This window comes from Pseudophryne corroboree, chromosome 3, assembly GCF_028390025.1.
Source record: "Pseudophryne corroboree isolate aPseCor3 chromosome 3, aPseCor3.hap2, whole genome shotgun sequence".
In the NCBI taxonomy this organism is placed as follows: domain Eukaryota; kingdom Metazoa; phylum Chordata; class Amphibia; order Anura; family Myobatrachidae; genus Pseudophryne; species Pseudophryne corroboree.
In genome coordinates, this window is record NC_086446.1 from 333,124,107 (window position 1) to 333,134,727 (window position 10,621).

The window sequence follows — 10,621 nt, forward strand, 5'->3', positions numbered from 1 at the left end:
ACATAGCTTATCCCATCCTTCCACCCTCGTGCCGCACCTCTTTGGAAGCCCCCTTCACTTCCCAAGAAATAGACCAGGCCATATCCTCTACACCATCTGGAAAAAGCCCTGGGCCTGATGGCTTCACTATCGCGTATTACAAGGTGTTTAAAGACAAATTGATTCCCCTACTCCTCCCTGCGTTTAACTCAATTGCATCTGGCTCACATTTTTCCCGGGACTCACTGGAGGCATATATTCCAGTGATACCGAAACATGGCAAAGACCCGACGGTCTGCTCTAGCTATAGGCCCATATCCCTCCTCAATGTGGATCTCAAACTATACGCGAAGATTTTGGCGAATAGATTGAACACATTGATTCCCCTATTGGTCCACAATGACCAGGTTGGTTTTGTTTTGGGCCGAGAGGCCAAAGACAACACTACCAAGATCCTCAACTTAATTCACCTAGCTTCTCATAGCGCAATCCCTACCATCTTACTCTCAACGGATGCCGAAAAGGCATTTGATAGGGACAGCTGGGCGTTTATGAAGTCAATTTTAGAACATATAGGCCTAGGCCCTTGCACTCTTAATAGAATATTAGCTCTTTACAACGCCCCGACAGCTAGGGTTCAAGTAAATGGCTCCTTGTCTGACCCATTCCCTATTAGCAACGGGACTAGACAAGGCTGCTCACTGTCCCCATTAATTTTCGTATTATGTATAGAGGCGCTGGATAGAGCCATCCGAGCTAATCACGATATTGCTGGCTTCACTTTAGGAGACAATAAATATAAACTAGCTCTATTTGCCGATGACCTTTTGGCCATAGTCTCCCATCCTAGTGCTTCCCTGCCGCATCTAATGAAGGAATTAGACCTTTTCGGTACACTCTCAAATTTCAAAATTAACTTGTCCAAATCCTGTGCTCTTAACATTTCACCCAAGCTGACTCCATAACGGATCTTAAACGATCGTTCCCTTTTTCGTGGCAATCATCCCATATAACGTATTTAGGTATTCAATTGCCCATTGATGAATCTTGTCTGTTCCGATTGAATTTTTCGCCCCTGTTGCAATCGATTCGAAACGATTATTCCAGATGGAACATGAAATACTTATCCTGGTTTGGGAGAATAAATATAGTCAAGATGAACACCCTTCCTAAATTGCTATATGTAATGCAGGCCCTCCCGATCCACATCCCGGAACCATGGTTCCGCTCAGTCTTATCGTTGATCCAACAATTTATATGGCAACGTAAGAGACCTAGAACCAGACACGCTCTCCTGTCCAGATCAATGGCGAGTGGAGGACTACAACTCCCTGATATAAAGCATTACTATCACGCCATTCTTTTGAACAGAATTGTGGATTGGACACGAAACCGCGAGGTTAAGCAATGGGTGGAGCTGGAGGGTCTGTATGTGCGGCAATACCCAGAGATATTCCCATGGCTTCCCTCCCTTCCTAAATGTTCCCTTCATCATCCTACAATTACTCCCACTCTCACAGCTTGGAGGTCTCTACGGGGACTTCCCTACATCTCTTCCAAATTTGGCCCCTTGACATCCTTTTTGGCTAATCCTGATTTTATCCCAGGTATACATCTTTCCCACTTCTCACATTGGGCCATTATGGGACTACTTAGAGTCGGCCAAAAGGTAACTCCCACTGGAGTTAAACAATTCTCAGACATCCAAGCGAAGTGGAATATTCCCCCAAAAGACTTTTGGAAGTTTCTTCAAATTAGACACTTCTTGGGGACGGGAACTAGACTACCGAATGTTACTAGAGAAATGACCCTATTTGAGAAGCTCTGTGTTGCCCCCCTAGACCCAACCCATACTATTTCAACTCTGTACAAAATTGTCCATCATTCTCAGCCTATGATTACGCCCCCCTTTGCTGCGGCATGGGAGAGGGACCTGGGTGTATCCTTATCATCAGATGATTGGAAAAGATTTTTTCTAAAAACCCACTCGAGCTCTGTATGTGTCCAGATCAGGGAAACGCAATATAAAATTGTCACGAGGTGGTATAGACACCCCTCCCTCCTCCATGCAATGTATCCCTCCATACCGGCTCACTGCTGGCGCTGCTCATCTTCGTCGGGTACACTTTTACACATTTGGTGGACATGCCCCCTCCTCCAACCTTTTTGGCAGGACGTTATGCAGGTCTCACGAGTCATCCTCAAGACCCAAATTCCAACTGATCCTGCCTTCTGGTTGATTAATCACTCTACTATATCATTATCCCAACACAAAAAATCCCTACTGAGACATCTCAGTAACGCGGCCCGAGCTGTAATCCTGACCCTTTGGAAATCCCAACTTCCTCCAACGCGTCGCACCTGGTTCACGAAAATAGACTATTTTATGTGAATGGAGGATTTGTTTCTCTCATCAACTGGAAAGGCCACTGAATTTGAATCTACCTGGTCCCCCTGGCGAGAATATAAATCCTCCCAAGCCTTCCTTGCCACTCCCTTGGATGGTAATTGATACTCTTTTTTTTTTTTTCTCTCTCTCTCCATTGCTTCCTCTGATAAGTGGTACCTCCTTTCTCTCCTCTCCCCCCTCTCTTCTTTCTCTCCCTCCTTTTTTCAGCTTCAACCCCAAATTATCCTGGTTATTCTATTCTACTCTTGTCTTTCTTTTTATTTACTGTTGTTATTTTGTATAAGGGTTGTTACCATATGATGCAGTAGTACAATATTGTCAATTTATAGCCTGGGAAGAGACCTCTAGCAGAATTTGCCTGCGATATTCTTCAGATTTCTTGGTGACCGGAGTTCATATTGATAATTTATACATCTGTAACTAGCAGTTTATGGTCTCTGACCACTCTTCCTTGTATATCTGTTTGTATTGGTGACCTATGTACCTTTCTTTGTTCTACTTACTAAAATCTTTAATAAAAACCTGATTATAAAAAAAAAAAAAATTATCCCAGTGTAATAAGAATTTTGAAAGTACATAGGGGCAGATGTATTAAGCATGGAGAAGTCATGAAGAAGTGATAAAGCATTTATAAACACAAGGTGATAACGCACCAGCCAATCAGCTCCAATATGTAAATTTACAGCTGTGAGCTGATTTACTGGTGCATTATTACCTTGCACTTATCACTGCTTTATCACTTCTTTATGCCTTCTCCAGGCTTAATACATCTGCCCCATTGTTTTAATTATATATTTATTGATTGCACCCATACACTCACTTATACAAATATAATAGCAAATAAATGGTAAGCATTTTGTTTCCAGATGTTGTGATGAAAGATGATAAATGTGATCTACATACTGTCTAATCTTCCATGTCTGCAAATCACCTCATTCTTATTTCAGTTTGACACCAATGAAGATGTCACTTTCACTTAGAGGCTGGTTGAAGGGAATTTGATACCAAATGATAAATTCCAAATGTGTGGGCAAGAGATATAGGGTCCAATTGTATTTATGATAATGCTTGATATTCAAGAAAATAAAAACATACAAACATGGCATTCCCACTTATAGGAAATCTTGTATCAGGTCAAATTCTCAGCGTACAGTAGATCATCCACAAGCAATGCTGTAACCTGTCACAAATAGGCATGATGTAGATACCACCTTGAAAGGGTCACCAAAAACAGATTAAGAATCCTATTTTTCAAAGAATTTATCATTATATAAAACAAGCATATTCATAAAAGGTCATCGGTGACAGTATCACCACATAAATGGTGGACTTTCAATTTGAGCAAGTTTAAGATAAATAAGAACGTTGAAACGAATTGGAAAAATGAAATATACTTAGAAACTGAATTGATTCAGAAGGTAAGATTTTCCAGCCTGTGGTTCTACCGTGTGTACAAATTGGCAAAGTGCCTCATTCAAGTAAATGAGATCTGTAAAAAGGTACATTGTTAACTTTCTTCTTCCTAGACAGCAAAATGTTAATGTGCTGCCGAAATGTCTGCCAGAAGATAAAGAACTTTATAATGTGGTCAATTGAGCACAGAGTGAAAGCAGAACGATTGAGTGATGAGGTCAAACCTTTTGAAATAATGTTTCTGTTGAAGAAGAAACACTATTTGTTCTCCTCTCAGTATTATTGATATTGCTGCAAATTATCTTTTTTTTGCTGTGGGAGCAGATATTGAGAATTTCAAAACAGAAAAATAACTTTGAAGCTGGGTAGTAACTAAAAACATTTTATCACTTCATTTCCATTAGAAATAAGTTGACTGGCAGTTTACCAGGTCAAACTCCCAAGTTCCTGCTCAAGGTTTGTCTTTTGAGGTGGGTTAATGGACTAGTGATGGCCCAAAGCCGATTCCATTTTTTTTAATAACTTGTTATTTTGTTTTTCTAAGTAAGTAGTCTCAGACCATCAACCCACTTCAGTCATCAAGTGCAATTTAAAAAAAGTCAATTATTTTATTGCTAATGTCGAATTGACTGACATCTTAGAAATAAGGCTGCTGCGGCCATGAAACTCTCCTAGACAAGGTTATTCCTCATTAGGGGGCATAAAGTCGTTTGTGTGTGTGTTGGGGAGGGGGGGGGGGGCAGGGATAGAGGACATTACTTATATTTCATGACCAGGCTTTTCCCGGGTCTGAGCTGGATATGGTATGGTCTGAAAGGGTGTTCTTTGGTTACTGCACTCTAATGCAAGGATAGTGAGCCCCGAAAACGTTGTATGCTCAATCAATCTGCGTACTAGTATAGGTATTAATGTGTTGATAAGGTGACACAGTTTCTTCATCTACTCAAAGGCTGGTACCATACAAGGCCACTGCTTTTCAACAATGTACCCAGGTGTTAGAGATAGGACATATTACAAGACAGCAGTAAAGATACAGAGGCATCTTCATTGTATTTTAAAGTATCAATACAATACACCAAAAGCTTAATTGGCAGGTTAGTCACCACAATTCCTGGAACAGATGCACAGTTTTCCTGAGAGGAGAAAGCAAGTCAGGTTCTGACCAATGTTAATCTCTCCAAAATCATGTCTCTCGCTGACACTCAAACCATGCTCCCCTTTGTCTCCTCATGGCAAATATCCTATCACCATACATTTTATGTGATTGACTATTTTAACACATTCTATACATTTACAATGGAAATTAAGGCTATAATACCACTGCCTTACATAATCCTGTGACACAATTTGCCCATATGGGTATGTTAATCTTTCTCTACAACCACCTGGAAGCATTTCAGGAATAAACCTCCTGAGCAATTTGGTCAAGTGGCTAGGGTCAAGTTGTTTGCAGAAATACATGACCTCACCCCTCAAATCAAGCTAGCTGAGGATGTTGGGGTATATTTACTACATTGAGGGTTTAGAGAAGTGGAGATGTCAGTAGCAACCAATCAGATTCCAGGTAGTATCTTATATAAGGTGCTAGATAGATTATAGTAGAATCTGAGTAAGGAGTATGGTATATTGGTATGAGCATTGGTTCTAGTACCTCATATCCTGACACCCCACATCATTTTTTTTTAAATGAAACCAATAAGCCTATATTATTGTCCAGATAACCACACTTTAGGGCTGATTCTCAGTCACATGCATACCATTCTACTACCTTATCACCAGGTTGCTTGCCCCACCCTCCTACCTCAGTCTTCTCTACCTCACCTACCTCCTGCCCTCTAGTCACCATCCACATGCTTACCCCTCATGACATCTGTCAGTCTACCCTAGATTATAAATTCATAGGCAAGGGTCATCCTCCTTCCTGTTCTCACAGCCCTTTACTCTAGCACTTCAATGACAGACTTCACCTTCTCAGTGGCCATTTAGACCGGAATTCTTGCTCACAGCCAATCATCTTTTCCAGCAGCTTTTCTCCTGCTATTCAGTTTGTCTCTATTGGAGACAGGTTCCAGCCTTCACTGATTACTCCCTCACTCACCTTGCTTCCCAGTTGTGTTGTGTACTAAGAATTGTGCTAATTGCTACCTGTGCTCTGTTTATGTCTCAGTTACTGTAATGTTATGCAATGTTCTGTGTACCCTGTACTGTCCTACTGTTGCCTTATGATGATATAGTGAATGATGTGCCCAATTCCAAAACAACATTCATGATATCGTCTAATGTGTGCTCACTATATTATCAACAATGCGTGCTCCCGCAGGTCGCTTGCACCATCATCCATTGGCTGTACATGCAGCTCAATCTGGTGATGTTGCAAGCTACAGTATGTCATGCTGCCTAATGCAGCATGGTACTGCTCCTCCCCCCAACACTGCTCCATCACAGCTGACATTGGCAAGTGTGTATGCACTTGCCAATGTTGGCATCATTCCTGATCTCGTCGCAGCCGATATCATGGTTACACACATCGTCTAGTGTATACCTAGCGTAAGTCACTAAAAGTTTGAGTGCATGAGTCCCACGGTGCGTACAAATAGAGGTGTAGTAGTGATTGATATACACAGTATACAAAGTGTATTGAAAATGTGCTGGGCATTCCTAGGAGGTGGCTATTCAGATACATGAAGAGGCTCCATCTTATGGACATGTTATGGGAGTGTGTTGGGTGTGTTTCTGAACTGGTTGCAAACTATAGAAAATGTAATTTGTTTATCCAATACATTTATGGGTGCTTTCCCAATATTTCATAGGCTGATAGAGGTAATGGCAGTACTCAATGACACAGATAAAGGTTCACAAGGACCTCTAAAATAACTTCAGTTGCTATCCTGTATTTCTATACACTGTACTATATAACATTCTAAAGTCATATATGTATTTATATCATCTGGACTACTGCAATGCTCTCTATCTTGGTCTCCCAGCAAAAGAATTGCACCACTTACAGATGGTACAAAATGCATGACCAGGGACCAGGGTAGTTGAAGTGGCTTCTGATCCATTACTATCCCACTCAATTACAGTGATCTGTTAATGAAGGACTACTATTAACAGTATCTAGAATTCATTTGGGGGGGTGAGCCTTTAGACATGCAGCTCTGACTCTATGGAACTCTCTTCCACACACAGTTCGAGAAGACTCCACTCTAGAATCCTTCACAAATAAACTCAAGACTTTCCTGTTCACCCAAGCATTTCACTGTTGTCTCTTGTTAAGCTTGTTTTGTATTTTGTGCTGTAAAGGCAAATGTAAAGCACTTTGAGTCCTATTAGGAGAAAAGTGCTATATAAATAACATTATTTATATTATTCTGCCCACATGCCATATATTTGCTCAAATTGGCATCTGTATAATAATACAGTCCTACCCAATGCAGACTCCCACATTTTTCTTCCTTTCATGCAAATTTACAAATCTAATTATCAGAGATTCCTAGGTACTTCATTTAAGGCCTATCCAGATTTTGCCATCATTGTACAAAACTATATATAGTCAGGCATGTTAGCAAATGACCATATAAAAAATCATGTATCTATAACTAAGGTAAGTTCTGCATTATGTATTAGACACACAAAAAAGTTTGGTCTATATTGGAGTATGACCATTCCATTGTTCATGCTGTACTTGTATGTTAAGGCTACATTAACATGTACTTCACCACAGCTAAGGACTCCTCATCCAAAGGCATGTGTATAAACTGGTTGAGGCACTCCAGGGGCAAAATTTACTAAAGTTTGATCTGATTTTCTAGGGATTTGGCATTCAATTTCCATTTGATTTTGATTGTAGAATTTTACTAAAGGCAAAATTGAATGTCAAATCAATTCTGAGATCAAATTCAATTCAAATCCCACTCATAAAACATTGCTGTTTTTCCATAGTCCAATATTTATTCCACTCATTAACTAAAATTAAATTTTCAAATCGATTTGAAATCAAACTCAAAATTGAACTTCAAATCCCCAAATGAATAGAATGATGTAGATTTGAGCTTCTAAACACCATTCTATTGGTAGGAAATTGATTGTGATGACTTAAAAGTACCCAAAAGTATATGAAGCAGTGTGGCTGTAGGAATAATGGCTTTCCAAGGTTATGCTATGTTGTGTACCTAGCTGCAGTATGCAAATACTACCTGACTGAGAAAATCCAGTAGCATTAATCAGAGCAACATCAGTGTCATGAGTTGAAGACTTCACATTTTTATATTAATGGTCATCATGCCTAGTCCATGAATGCACAATAGATAGCATCATAGCACAATATCTGACAATATTTTTGGATGATATAATGAATCTTAAATTCATAATTGTTGTTACTGGCTATCCTGGTTTGTGCAATGATGCCTACATCCTCAGCAAATCATTCCTGTCTGCAAAATTTGAGGTGCGTCAATGCCAGAGGGATGGTTTTAGGGTAAGTTACCAATATGTGTTAATGAAGCAGCTAATAGTACTTGTTACTATATTGTTCAAAGCCCCGCTCCCTCTCCCCACAACAGGTGATTAAGGCTATGGCTGTTGCTTCTGGCTTCTGACTCCATTGACAAATCATCAACTCCTGCTGAGCATAAGTATAAAGAGGCACATATGGCCATGCAATCCATGAGAGAATGCACCTTTGATCTATTAAAAATAGGTAATTCAGGAGGCATATTATTATATCATTTGGCAAAAGTGTCCGATATTGTACTCTGCTGCCAACTATTGCATAATTGCACATTAAATAAATCACTTCCCCCATATTATGCAACAAACAGGGAGCAAGCAGAGGTTTTGTTACCAACAACTGACTATGTGAGCACAGAAAGCGGAAGGCAGACAGGAAGGCAGATTAGGGCTAGTTTATTGGCAACTATTTGTTAGGCGTGGCGGTCTTCGGCCGTGCCCTGACTGAGCAGCGGTCACGGCCGCCGCGCCTCTCTCCTTCCCTGTCCCCCGCACGGCGCCTAGCAACGCCAGGATGCCGTGCGCACGATAGCCGCCGGGTCCCTGGCAACGCAGGACGCCGTGCGTGCAGGGCCGCTGGGTGCATAGCAACGGGGACGCCACAGGTGGACCACGTTCCCCGTTGCTAAGAATAATTAATTAGGTTGCTCGTGCAGCAGGGCAGCTGCACGGCAACTAGTAATTAGGGTCTAGGGGCTGGTCCTGCTGGCCCTCCTGTTATTGGCCAGCAGGGCCTTTTTATGTGAGCCAGCACACTGCAGCCCCGCCGGTGATAGCTTCTTGTATGCTGTTCCTGCCTTGCAGAACTCTGTTCCTGTCAGCCGTGTTTGGTGGATCTTGCTCCCTGCCCTTTGGTACTTTGGAGGTCCGAAGCCGGTCCTGGGAATCCTTCTAGTCCTTGCGAACCTGTTTGTCATCTGGGGTTCTCGCCCGGTTTCGTGAGTAGCGGCTTCTGCCGCGTGTTGCGGCCTATGCCGCTTAGTGTTTATTTTACTGTGAATTGGTGCATCTGCGGAGGTTTCCGCTTTCACTGTCCTCCCCGGAACTCGGCGGTGCCGTGTAGGGGAGTGGACAGTGGTTTCTTTGTAGTTCTTTTCCTTTGGCGGCGTGCCGCACATACGTTTAGTTTTTAGGTAGTTTATAGCCCCTAGCGTGGTTGTTTCAGTTAGAGGTCCCCTTGTTATTACCCTGTCTCAGTTCACGCCTTGTCTCTCTTTAAGACCTGAGGGGGCATCGGAGTTGGGCAGACCTAATCCGCCCTTCAAACGCGGCTGCCATGGGCCCAAGAAACCATAGTCGTTCAGGCGTGAATTGATAACACGGGTAAGACAACGGAGGTAGGGTGCTAGGGGCTATTTCCTTCCCATTTCCCAATCCCAGCATTCCATCTTGGTGCTCAGGACTCACTACATAAGATCTCCCCTGTCCTGAGACATCAGGATCGTAACATTATCACCGGCCCACAAAAAAAAAAAAAGGGGTTTTAATTTTTTCCGTTGTATTGGTGGGCCTAGAAATTCGGCCTCATGAATCCGGCAGGTTTAGGGCCAGACCCCAGTCAGCTTTTGGTTAACCAAATACAGGAATTAACTCAGATGGTTCGGGACCTTGCTCTTCGGGTGAGATCGCAGGAAGATCTTTTGCGAGCCTCCCCGAGTATGGTTCCAGAACCAAAGATGCATTTACCTGACCGTTTTTCGGGTAACCGAAAAGATTTTTTTAATTTTAAGGAAGCTTGTAAGCTTTATTTTCTTTTAAGGCCCCGTTCCTCTGGTACTGAGTCTCAGCGGGTCGGGATTGTGATGTCTCTACTTCAGGGTGATCCACAGACCTGGGCGTTTGGGCTAAGAGCGGATGATGCTGCTTTGTTATCAGTAGACGCCTTTTTTAAATCCTTAGGCCTCTTATATGACGACCCAGATAGAGAAGCATTAGCTGAGAGTCACCTACGTGCCCTTAAGCAAGGCAAAAATCCAGCAGAGGTGTATTGTACCGAATTTCGCCGTTGGTCGAATGACTGTGGCTGGAATGACCCGGCCCTGCGCAGTCAGTTTCGCCTCGGTCTGTCGGAAGTAATTAAAGACAGTCTCCTTCAGTACCCCGCTCCTGAGACTCTAGACAAACTCATGGAGCTCGCTATTAAAATTGATCGTCGTCTCCGAGAGCGGAGGGCTGAAAGAGGAACGACTTTTAGGCCTAATCCATGTGTATATACTTTTCCTGAGGACGTCGAGGAGACCATGCAAATGGGTCTCTCCGGGCTGTCCCCAGAGGAAAGAACCAGAAGGTTAAGTTCTGGTCTTTGTTTGT